Source organism: Haliaeetus albicilla, chromosome 2, assembly GCF_947461875.1.
Source record: "Haliaeetus albicilla chromosome 2, bHalAlb1.1, whole genome shotgun sequence".
Lineage (NCBI taxonomy): Eukaryota > Metazoa > Chordata > Aves > Accipitriformes > Accipitridae > Haliaeetus > Haliaeetus albicilla.
The window spans coordinates 13,082,077-13,095,341 of NC_091484.1; the positions used below are offsets into that span (position 1 = coordinate 13,082,077).

The 13,265-nt window shown below is 41.7% G+C and overlaps 1 long non-coding RNA gene across 1 annotated transcript in view; it reads right to left on the bottom strand.

Annotated features, from left to right (window-relative positions):
• Positions 1-7,345: 7,345 nt before the first annotated feature.
• Positions 7,346-13,265, bottom strand: part of LOC138688159 (uncharacterized) — a 36,543-nt gene continuing 30,623 nt past the window's right edge. Inside the window, exons 2-3 of the long non-coding RNA XR_011327213.1 lie at positions 8,986-9,037; positions 7,346-7,399 (exon numbers count right to left, since the gene is read on the bottom strand). This is a non-coding gene — a long non-coding RNA (uncharacterized lncRNA). The remainder of the gene's footprint in view (positions 7,400-8,985; positions 9,038-13,265) is intronic.

Genomic DNA, 13,265 nt, shown 5'->3' on the forward strand with positions numbered 1-13,265 from the left:
GTAGAGATGCTTATTGATAGAAGGCCAACGTGTATCTCAGTTTACAAAGGCATATTAAAGGATACAAGTAACATATTTCTCTTGATGTCTTCTTATTAATGCAATTCCACTCAGAACATATTGGCATAAGAGGCATTGCCAGATGGAAGATAAAACTTCACTTTTATGGGTATTTTAAGGAAGAAAACATTTGGTTTGCATCAGTTCTAGACGAATAATATTTATTGCCCTAATGATTTGTATTTTATAAGCAGGATAACAAAAAGCACTGTCAATTACTTAGTATTTTAACAAGGTTTTTAAAAAAAAAGGTCGGATAACATCAAGTCATTTTAAATGATCGAGTGCTTTTAAAGCTAAACTGTAATAACCCAAAGCAATGGGTTGTTTACATAATAAAAATAAATAAACACTGACCACAGCTTGGCTGTATTTAAAGATTCTGTCATTTGTTACCACAAATCGCAGCTCACAGCATGCTTTGGGGAACCTAGTGTGTTACAATTACACACACATCAAACAGCCACATTCGGGGCCCAGCGCACACTGTGCTGGAGGGATGGGGAGCTTCAGGGCTGCTCCTGGGTGGGTTTGGGGAGAAGTGCTGTAAATTCTGCCAGTCTTATTTTCCCAGGACATCAGCAGGTCTCCTGAGGTTGGTAAGGCTGATACTCTGCTTACAAAGGATGATCTTCCTCTGATCTTTACCCATCAATAATTTGATTATGTTCATCTCTCTCCTTTATTGAAGATAATAAAATTCCATGTTCTTTCTTATTTTGCTGCTGTGCCTCGTGCTGCTGATTATTTTTCCTTTTAATGCCTTTGCAGGCATTACGTCTGCAAAAAATGTTCAGTGGATCCAAACATATGGCCTTTCTCCTGCAGCAGAGCCACCTTCACCCCAAGTCCAGGACCTGCCTGGAGCTCAGGGCTCCCAGAGGCATGACCTCCTCTGCCCAGCGCCAGGCTCATCTCACTTTGATTTGAGCAAACCAGTGTGTGCTTTTCAACGCTAGACCTCTCCTGGAACAACACATGGTGGAAATATTCTGAAAATTAAGGCCAAGGAAATAAAAATGTTATTAACATTTCAAGGGATGGGGAAGAAGAAATAAATAAAGTTGATTTCAGATTAACTCCTCCTTTAGCACATGAGCATGTCAGTCTTTGGCTGATGCCTGAGAGGATTTGAAGTCAAGCTCTTCAGAGCCAATGCCCCAAGTGACTGTGACCTGTCCTGTGGCACACAGGACCTGCTGAAGGCTTTGCAGTGACACTGGTGACAGCAGCACTTGGCAGGACTTCAGTTCTGAGACTGGTTCTGCAGTGCAAAGAGTCGGTTCAGACTGCCAAGAGATTTTGGAATCTTGGGGCTGCATTACTTTTCTTTCTCCTCTTTTCTCATATACCTTGAGCCCTCTCTAGCCCTTTGCAGTCACACCCATTGCCAGTAATAACCAGATTTACAAATTTTCAGTACTTGGGACACTGCTGAAGATGGTGCGAGGGACTCCGCATGCTTTGAGACATCTTGAGACAGCTGCTTTGATTTGGAGTTAGAGAAGAACTTTGGCAAGATAATGAGGAAAAACATTCTCTTTGTCTGGCCTGTGATGATAGAAGTACTTGCAATCATGTTCACATTGATGACAATCCCTTGACATTTGTAGCCTAGCTTTGTGGAATCAACACGCCAAAGGACTGACCTCTCCTGTCTTGGTGAGATCATGCCAGCAGACAGGGTATGAGGAGGTTCCAAAGCTTGGAATATTTTACATGTAAGCACGAAAAATAATCTTCATGCTCCTTGAGTAAAATTTCAGAGGTGTAGTTGGTTCTGCTGGAAGTTTTCTCTGTCTGACCAAGTAGATGGACAGTTGGCTTCCCATTGACATGACTGCTTTTTCCCATTCTCTTCTGATCAAGCATCAAGGGCTAGATGACGTTTCCCATTTCGGAGACTGGAGGGAAAGCAAAGGAGACCTTGAACACTAGCTATGTTAAGGTTCTGTTGAAATAACATCAGATTTACTCTGACATATTCCACAGGACTTAATATTGATTTTCAAATAATCTGGAATGCTGTTTTTATAAACAATTATTGGCAAGGGGAGGCGTTGTTTTTGGAAGCTCTTGTATGTACAGTAAGGCTTTATTTCTTCTTGTTTTGAAGTGCGGCACGTCTTTTAAAAAACGCTGTTCAGGAAACATCTGCTGTCAATTAAGGAGTAACACATTAAGGCATATTAAAGTGCACTCTTATTAGTGTTTCAGCAATAAAAAGAAAGGTTTTCTATTTGAATCATATGTTCTTTAACACATCTGCCAGCCATCTGAAACTTGCAAATGTTCCTCGGTAAAAACATCTTCATAACCTTGTAAAAACTTAGTAATACATAGTGCTCTGTTAAAAAAAAAAAAAATCCCTTTATGCACTGAGTTCAGGTAATTCTCAAACAGGTTATTGGGCTGATGCTGATAGTTTTAGGTAAGGACAGTGACTGCAGATGCTCTGTCCACTCAGTCCCATTGAGCCCTCTAAGGAAAGCAAATTGGAAAAGCAAACTTCCATTTTTATGAAAACAGAAAAGCTGTTCTCTCTTACACAAAAATCAGACTTTTTCACCAAAAAAGAATATAATAAAGCATTTACGTTGGGTAAAAAGTATTTGATTTGGAAAGGGGTTGTTGTATATTAGGCAAACAGTAGTTTCTATGCATTAAACTCCCCTGCTCTGTTCATACTACATTTCCTACGACACACTGTGGTCTGTTGTTTAGCAAAGTTGTTGCATCATGTGAGACCTTGGTCAGATGCATAACACAGGGTCACAGGGGATCATCCTTACTTTAAATTGCTGTGATTTCTGAGTGTAAACTGTCCCATGCTCCAGAAAGGTGTGTGAGACATAAAAGCTGAAGCTGCTTAGTAAAAATGAAAGTAATAATACATCAAGACAGAAACTATTTTTTTACCAGGAGGACCATGCAGATGACTCAGTTACCTATGAGCACAGGTGAACATGGTACTTGATACTGGTGTTTAGGCACCCAACTCCCTCTGAATCAGCTTACTATAAAAAGAAGATGATATATGCCAAGAGCACATCATCTTCACCAGTCCTACTGGACAAAAACATAGGCCACCTCTAGGAAGCTCTAAGTAATGCTCGTGACACTGGGACATGGTGTGAACAGTGTGATGTGGGATCCTGACACAGGGACATGATGGGAATGGTGCAGCATGGGGCCTGCTGTACCCTTGGCCATTTCCCAGTGAAAGGAAGGCGCCAGCAACTCTTGGCTGCAGCATGCCCTGAGGAAAAGCCTGGGCTTGGCATTTTTAGGCAGATAATTGTCTCCTTATGCTACTGGAGTTACTACTGTTGGCACCTCCAACCAGGACCATGTACAGGAACTGACAAACTGGGCCCCTGAATAGCATTGTTTGAAGAGAATCCTTGTTCCATCAAATACAGTTTATGCCAGATTATCTTAAAAATTCCTTGAGAAAAAGTTAATCTGACCTTAAAGAGGGTGGGAGAGAATGAAAACCTGCCTGGGGAAAGAATCAAGCATTTTTATTGCTTCCCTTCTGTTAGGAAATGGTTTAAACACAGATCCCAAAGCTGGAGAACCACTAAAGTAGCTCCTCCACAGCTACTTCATTAATTTTCTTACTGATACCTTGGAAGTGATCACTACTGCATGGGTCAAAGCACCAGCCAATGAGCAAAGGAGATTTCCTATTTCTGCATTTTTAAGGAGCTAGAAGCTGTTGTAACTGGATGATGCAGCATCTAATGTTTAGCGATGCATACATCTGCTTGGCTAAACAGCAGAAATCTGCCTAATTAGATGCTGTTTGAGACTGACCTGCTTCTGCGACTCCAACATGCAGATCATCTCATTGAAGGATGATATGGTTCTTCCCTAGAAAATCACAAATCAAAGCTTGATCATGCTGGTTTCTAACAGCAAAGGGATTGTTTATGTTTTCCAGAGCTGCAGGGGGAAGTTTGCTTGAGGTTCAAACTACAGAGGGGAAAAAAAGGAAATGTAACTTTCATTCAGAGCTCACACGCTAAATGCCATTTGCCCACTGGGCTTGCTCTTCATGGGGAGCTGCAAATTGCCCGTTCAGCTGCCAGGCAGAAAGCAAACTTAAAGACAAATGCAAAAAAACTACTGTGCTTCCGAGCGGCTGGGAACTATATGCTTACTCAAGCATGGAAAGAGAGTGTGCAGCTAACATACGGCAGGGGACTTAGAGGTGGACCAGCTTCAAAGCCTTCTGATCTTTTCACTGGTCCCTGTGGGATTTGGACTCCTGGGTCCTGTCCCTTGCTGGATTTCTTTCAAAAGTGCTAAGGAAGAGCAGACAGACCTGAAACTAGAGATGATGGATTCAGAGTGACTGGCTAGGGATCAGATTCAGGCTTCATATTGCTGTTTTAATGCAATTACTGCCAGTGTGATTCTGACAGAACTTCCTCACCCACAAGCAAATTAACCTTTTTCCCAAGAGCCATTCCCCTCCAACTAATCTAGATTCTCCCCAGGTGGGTCTGTGGGAGTGTTTGAAAACTATTTTTCCTAAAAGTCACTTTATTGTCACTTACGGTATAACAGCAATAATTACGCATTTTACCAAGGAGGCATGCAAGATCAGAACACACTGTATCCAAACCAGCACAAATAAATATAGCAAGCTTGTCCCCTCAGGACAGCAGGGTCAAGCTCAGACACCCTTCCAGTAAGGGAGATTTAGGGTATGAGCCCACTTTGAAAAACTCATGAAGTGGATCAGGAAATATGAAATATAGCTCCTGATAATAAACAACTTGGCAAGTGAAAAACTCCAGAAGATGTGCTTAAAATGGTCTTATAACCATAAGTGCCATTTCACATCAGTAGGTTGCCTAGGGATGTGTTGAAGCCCCTTGTGTTGAAGACCAGTGAGAACCGACTGGACTCTGCTAGGACTTTAGGTAAAGCTATGCCCCTGATTGCACATTTGGAAATGGATTACACATGAAAGAAGAGAAACTTGTTGATTGTCTACAAGGAAGGCAGATGAGCAGTTTCAGGTAGCTCTTTAAGGAAATGCATGCTGGAGATTGCTTTCTGCTTTCTCTTCTACCTCATGGGCATGAGTATTAACTTGGTTGCAAAAGTTGCAAAGCAAGGAGTCAGGTTTTTGACAGCCACCACAAAATCTCAGTGTTGTCCTCAAAGCTGGCAGGTGAGATGTCAAACATAGGCTCTTCACAAAAGTTCAAAGTTAATTGGGTAAGTGGTACTCGAATGGCAAAAAAACTACAAGTGAAAAAGCTGTTTTCTGGCTGTAGCACCTAAATGCAGTAGCTCTACAGTGCTCTGCAGCACACTGGTCAGCAGAGCCTGGGAGTCTGATACAACTTCACAAACATGACTTTGCTTGCTGGAATAGTCAACTCTCAGAAACCAAACAGTGAAGGTGGCAGAAGCTTCTTCACTGAATCTTTTTCTCCTGTAACACGGTGCTTGAGACAAAACATGTTGTGACTACAGGAAAGTACAGTCATATTCACACAGGAAGGAACAAGGGGTAGGTCCAAGAGTCCAGAATGGATGCTAGCAGCAGTGTGAAAAGAAGGTTCTTCTATGGAGATGAAGTTGTAAAAAAGCTAATTTAGGAAGCTTGGCTTCAAGACCCAGCTCTGCCACATATTTCTTGCATGATCTTATACAACTTGTGAGGCTCAGACCCTCAGTGTTCAAGTCATTAATTCCCTTTCAATCTTCAAGGATGGAGATGCTCAGTTGCATGCTACCAGCAAACCTCAGTTCTCCATCTCAAAAGCAAGGAATATACAATTTATTCTGGGCATTATCCTACAGAAAAACATTTTACAGTGAGACGTTGAGATTTCATGGGAAAAAGGCCCATAGACATGTCTGGGGTGATTATTTCTATTCTTCTGCTGAGAGGTGGGTGCTGTTTTCAGACACATCTGATGGTAGGCATCTTTTCTAATGGGCTCAGAAAAAACTTCACTCCCTCCTGGAAACATAATGAAGAGACCCACAATGTCAAGTTCTTATACTGATAGCTATGATGATGCTCTTCATTTTCAAGGTTTGCAGCCACCACTGTCACTTAACAAACCTTGAAGTCCCTGCTTGGAAGGCTTTGCCAGGAATAGGCAGTCACTGCAGTATTTCAGCTCTCCTTCAGCTGCCCTGCTAGTGATGAATACTGTTTAATTACAAAAACAGAATTTCTGTCATTTCTCTCGGCATGGCTTCTATTGGGGAAGATTAAACATCAGCCAAACATTACTGAATTACCTTTTTAAACCTATTATTTCAACGTGATTAACTTCTCCTCTTTTCATTTAGCTGTAAGCAAAATCTTGTTTACAAGGCAAAAAAAATGCATTTGCTATAATATCGGCAATAATAATAAAAATGAACATTGCAGGGAAATAATTTATGTGTAAACCAGCATAAAAATGTCATTGATGCATGAGTTTCCTCTTCAATTAATAAAAAGGAGGAAATATTTAAAAACAATTTATCAAGGAAATACATACAGTTCATATATCATGCACTCACAAAGACTGTACTAGTATCCATTCCACAAATAGCAGTGTGACCTGGACTATCGCACAGATGCTGGATTCCTTTGTGTGACCTAATTTGGAGTAGTTGTCTAGGACAGGACTTTGACTTTGTACCAAATTAAGATCTTGGGTCAAAATACTGATGAAAGCATATTCTGTTAAAACAGGTAGCAATTAGTGCTGGTTGGACAACCCAAAATAAAATACAGCTGTCAATGGTTCTGGCTTCATTATCTACTTTTCACGGAGGTTGTTGTCATCACCCATAAACCCAGATGATCTACTCATAAAGAATAAAACGTTATCTATTCTACGTATGATGGAGCTAAGTTTCAAAGTGGTCACAAGTATGTTGTAAATCGGACATGAGGATCTTGCAATTATCACTTCAAAACAGTGTTACTCAGAAAATGAAGAGTTAAAATAAATCTAAAGGGGTAAGGTAGGGTGTGACTCCCCTACTAATCTTAGCTTTGCACACTAGATCAAGATTAAGGAGGTCTCTGAAGGCACATTCACTGTCATCTCCTAACGGTGTCAGAACATGGCTTTGGCTGTTCCTGCGGTATAAATATTAGATAACGAAAGTGCATTTACTGAACCAAAATCTGTGGAAACACTTACAAACCAGTCAAGGTATTTGGCAGTATTTGGCAACGTATTTATGCAGTATATGAAAATAAGACAAGTGAAGAAAAATCTGTTTTCTCTTACTCATTTGTCTGGGCTACTTACAGTGAGATGCTTTGAGGCAGGTAGCATCGATAGGATGGGGTAATGGCTTTAAACTGAAAGAGGGTAGATGTAGATTAGATGTAAGGAAGAAGTTCTTCACTGTGAGGGTGGTGAGGCACTGGAGCAGGTTGCCCGGTGAGGCTGTGGATGCCCCATCCCTGGCAGTGTTCGAGGCCAGGTTGGATGGGGCTTGGAGCAGCCTGGTCTAGTGGAAGGTGTCCCTGCCCATGGCAGGGGGGTTGGAACTGGATGATCTTTAAGGTCCCTTCCAACCCAAACCATTCTATGATTCTATGTTTTACTACAAACTTGTACAAGGCCTAACACACCAGGCACTGAGGATGTTGAGCACCACAGGATGGGTCATGACCTTAAAATAAAACATGTTGATATGGCTTTGCAGGACTGAAGCTTTCATATGCAAGTTTTCCCAAGTATTTCCATGAGTTTTAGTGTAGGTACTAAACCCAATGAAGGCAAATGCAGAAGTATAGAACTGTTAAAAGGCAATGTCCCTGTTTTCTGTGTCTTGAACTTGTGTCCATTTTCTACTGAAATTTAATGGATATATTTAAGACTATGCTAATTCCTAAGTCACGAATTTTCTCTTAAGGACCCAAGGAGTTGGGGTGTAAAGAAAAAGGACATCCTTATAAAATCTCTATATACATAACAGTAACACACTTCAATATTTCCATTTCTCATAGGATATTTGAAGGGGATCTTTCACCTCAACACCAGCTATTCCTGGAACATATACACAAGTGCCGTCTCCTCTACTTGCAGCTCTTAGTCAGCAATTAATAAATAAATGGGACAGCCTAGAAATAGAAACAATATCTGTTTTGTCCACCAGAAAGCATTATGCTTCCCATTCTTCATCTTTGTAAAAATGTGTCTCAATTATACACCACGTAGACAAAAAAGACACTTTGGGCAGATCACCCAGTTTAAAGTTGATGCAACTTTACTGACGTCAATAGAATTACGTAGATTTACACAGTGGGAAACCTGGCCCTTTGTGCAGAGTTGGCACTGGAAAACCAGATGTCTTTGGAGTCACATATGGAATCAAACTCACATTTAGAAGTTTCATTATTGAGGAAAAATGATAGAATACCTGTGCTGAACAGAGATATTGGCATTGTCAACTATATATTGAACTCTGTCCATTGGTTTGTGGCAATCTGAGTAAACCTTTTTCATTAATTACATCCCTACAAAGAAACTGGTGCCTTTCCTGCACTTGGCAGTCTATAATTTACCTCTTACATTGGTCTCTGAAATGGAATATCTTCTTAAAGACACCCATTCTGATTATGAAGTTATTTTTCTGTTTTTTTTGGGTTCGTTTTGTTTTGTTTTGTTTTTAATTGCATTTGCTATCTGAAAAGCATCTACAATGATTTTCAAGGGAAGGCAAATAAAAAAACCAAGGCTGGTCTTAATCTCATTCTATGCGGGAAGCTGGTTCTAACAAAAGGTGTCATTGTCAGCAAGCTCGACTTTTAATAGATTAGCAGTTAATTTTTTTCTTCTGTTTTGTCTTACAGATATTGAACTTCAGGGGGTGGCGAGGAATGAAGGAAAAATAAAACTAACCAGGTAAGATTAAGCACAACAGTTAAAGTTATCTCACCAACACGTTTCTGCAGAAACCTGGTAACAAAGCCAAATTCCAAATGTAAAGCCTGAAAAAGGAATAAAATCAGATGTCAGAGTTTGCAGAACACATGCTGCTACCTCAAAAACAAAGGTTGCGCAGCTCTGTAGGCATTCACCACTCAAAATAAATAATCAGCAACACTGTGGTCCTTCTGGTAACCAATTGCAATGTGACTCCAGATCTGGGTGTTCTGGTTAAAGGCAGAAATATAATTTGTTTCCTTGTCATTTTTCTTGTTTTTCAGAATTGTCCTTAGGTAAATGCATGTGAAATTATAACTGCTAGAAAATGACAGTCTGTAAAAGCTTTTGTATCCTTCCAGATGATGTGTTTGGCCCTGGGACTCAACCACAGAAAAAACTTCTCCTCTGTAGACTGTCAGGTGTTGCACAGAGGTATTCCCCCCTGTCTCCTGCCCTGGCGGAAAAGGAGGACTTGGAGCTACAAGTTGGGTTTTGTTTTGTTTTTTTTTCCCCTGGTGTTGTAACAGGGAGGAACAAGGTATGAGTAATTTGGCTCAAAGCACATAAAAGTCATGCACGGCGCGATAGGAGGTATGTGCATTATTCCTGCTTGCTCCCCCCCAGACCCACAACTTGGCATTCCCTGCATTGCCAACAGCGGGTGCAGGGCTTGGGAACAGTTGTTGTGAAGTCCCTGAAAATCTGGTTGGGTTTGGTTTTGTACCCGAAAGCAAGCAAAGGACAATTCTGACAAGAAGCACAAGCAAAAGGGTCATTGGAAAGGAGGTTGGTCTCCTGGAGCCAGGTTGTTTCCTTGCTTTCTAGCACAGTCCAGGCAATGCAGGCTCCTGGAACCTGCAGGTGGAGGGAAGTGGTGCTACACATAGCTGGGATGTCTCAGGGGAGGTGTGAGAAACCTGATAGTTTCTGTTTGCTGAAGCTACTTGTTCACTCCCTTGTGGCTGACAAGTTTCCGGGGATACTTATATCCCACCACCTGGGAAGGCTTCTCATCCCACTGGGAAAAAAATACCATGCAGAAAACCAATGTGATATTAAGCAGGACTTTGCATCTAGAGAGGATGGAGAGAAATCATGTCTGCAATTTCCCCTACGTCCCGCAGCAGCTGTTGGTTTAGACAGGCTCACTCGCACCCCGAGAGCAATCCTGCAACACCAGCCACAGTGCTCAGCAGGGTTAACCACAGGCTTTGCAGCCTGCGCAGATCTCTGCTCCACCAGGACGCTGCTGCCTGCTGCAGCTGAGCTGGATAGTTTAAACCTCCCAGGAAAGAGAAACCCTTGGCTAGCTGTGGCTAACCCTCAGTTCCCCTCTCCTCCCTGGCTCACCGGGACTAGCCAATGCAGTTAAACACCCTTTTTTTATGTATCGCCAGCTATATTGCTAAAACATTGAGTGCGTTTAAGAGAGTGAACACAGTGTGCATCCCTATTGCAGACTGATTGTACAGGCAGTGCCATGTCCTTCTGCCAAACTCTCAGAGAAAAAGCACTTGTGGCTATTTTCTCAATTGCTAGCAGACCCCTTGATCTCCTTCTCTCACATTTCTCTATTCATTTCTTCCTTGCTTCAGGCTTCAAAAAATGAAGATACAGGTCTCACCCTGGCACCGGGGCTGCTGCTGGTGTGTGGTTTTGCCTGGTGCATTTGGATGCTGATGAGTTGGTACCTGGTTAAAGGAACATCAAGGACTCCAGCTAGGGCTAGGTTTTCCATCCAGTGCAGGAGGAGGTTGAAAGATTTTTTGTGCAGAGAAAGGGACATAGCACAAAGAATTTGTCCTGCTCCTTCCTTAATTCTGGGTCCCACCTGCCTATTACTGAGCTGTTTTCTGGAGCTGCAAATGGACTTTCTTTTGTGGTACAGCAAACAACAGCATTTACAGATTAGAAATTACTCAGGCTGCCACTTCACAACCTAAACTGTGACCAGGGTAGAAAGGCAGAGTACTCCGAGTCACTGCTGTTTGCTTTGTGACCAGCCAGTTTGTCTGTCAATACTTCAAACAAGCAGCTTTCAGTTCCTGGACTGGGAATACCAATCCTTTCCCCTGTAAATGCTAAAGGGTCTCTTCCCTTCCCGTCTAAGGCTTCTTCTGGCCAGGATTTTAAAAAGAGGCATTAAATTTTGCTGGCCAGGGAAGGCACCTGTCCCAGGGTAGTTATTTTTAGCAGCAGAGCTGACATCCAATACGGTAGCCCAAGTTATAAAAGTTGGCCAGCATCGTCTCGCTGTGAGTTATATTTTGCTTCAGCATGATTAACTGTAGTTAAAAAATTAGCTTTGAGGGCATGTAAACAGGAGAGCAGAAGGGTTGCTTGGAAGCATAAATCACACAAATATTAAATGGGAAAGTACATCCAAATTGGTACTTGTTTGCTCAAAGCTATTTAAATTAAGGGAAATATCATCCCTTCTCAAGAAAGATAGTCCATGATTTCCTCAAATGAGGCCTAAACCAGCAAAGACCTAAAGTAACACTATATAGCCCAAAGCATTACCAACACGGGGAAAGGACAGCAGAACACTTTCTGGCTCCCTCTTTGGTTTCTCCATAGAAATGGTGACATGAGGGAAGATCGTGGCCATGAGACAAATGAGTTTCGGAGGCCACCTCAGCAGATACGTCACAACTGGACATGTCTGTCTCCCCAGTTTCTTCATCTCAGCCTCATGGCAGCAACAGAAAGGAGAATTTTCTTTCTTATCTTGAACACAAATTGGTCTTTTAATGCCCTTGCTGATGCTGACAACTAACTGGAGGGCAAGAAAGCCCATCCCTAAATTGAAATTTTTGAGATTTGCAATATCCTGCTGAGTTGATTGGGAAAGGGAGCTGCATTTTTCTTTCCTGAAATTTCAGTGAAAATACAGAGGAAAATTCAGTAGTAATAGCAACTTTTTAAAGCTATTTCTCCTACAATCCAAGTCTTCTAGAAATACATGTAACATTTTCACCTCCCTTTGTCTATGAGAAAGCTACAGCTGGGATATTCAAGACCATATGTGTATTTTTCTGTGGCAACACATGGAGGTTTCCATCCCAAAGCAAGCTCCCACTGGGGTAGGTAATGTACAAAGAGAGCCTGTGCCCAAAGCCATGATAATCCAAGTGTCTGGGAGCAACAAGGAGTTGTCTTACGTCTAGCCATGAGATTTTCCCATTAGTGGTAACAGGCATCATTTTTTGCTTGTGATGAAACCCTAAGTAATAGTATTGCATGCTACTAGATGACTGGGTTTGCTCAAGGAAATGGTTATTTATTCACCTGTAAAACAAACGAGTGCTTTCTCTGGGTTGAAGTGTAGGCTAGGAACATGCCTCTCTACATCTCCCTAAAGCTATATCTCATCTTCCAGCTATGATTCAACATTTCCCTAAGTGTGTTGGCAGCACTCAGTTTGAAAGGTGATACTGTACCAGGCTTTCCAGTTCTTCACCGGACCAGCGTCATTCACATCCCTCCACCACCATCAGGGCTCTGAATAATGTTCACTGCTGAATGCTCACATAATTTTTCATTAGTCACTTCTGTTGGCTTCATGTCCTTTTTGTACACATAACCAATATGCATTAACAGTTTCCAGTAGGTCCATTAGGATTTTTCTCCCCAGTCTCCCTGGCAAATACGATAGCATTATCAGAGGCTCAGATTTAGTTAACCCCTCCATATGCCGAGCATCTCTCCTCCTCCACTGCCATCCATATTTCCTTTTGTTCACCCTGCTGAGTTTCATTTTCAGTAATTATTAGTAGGAGTGTTTTTTTCTTCTTGAACACTGCAAAATGAAAATGCATAGTTTGGGGGCTTGCTTTAATTAGGCACTTTTATGTAAAATCTGCTATTGCATCTTTGTATAGAACCTGCTTCAAAGAAAACAAGAAAGGATGCTGGTTTGCTCTGTTTTAGTTCTAAGTTTTTCACTAGCTTTACCCACTGGTAGATTAATTGAAGTGGTGCTAAACCAGGCATGAACTTGGCCTGTAATATTTTAAAATATTAAAAATTAATCAAATTATTCCAAGAAAGCAGCTCATCAAAAACCGCTCAGGAAGACATCAAGCAGGGATAGGTAGGGTTTGTTTTTCTGATACTTCAGTCCAGTCAGGGTTTAACACTGGTTCAGGCATGCACTGAAGTATCCAGCACATCTGACTAAACCAGACCAAACTCCTCCAGCAGCTGGTTGTTAGATACATTTAAAAGAGTGGTAGTTGGGATCAGCTTGCACTGTGCTATTTCAGGCATAGAGATGTCACAGCACGC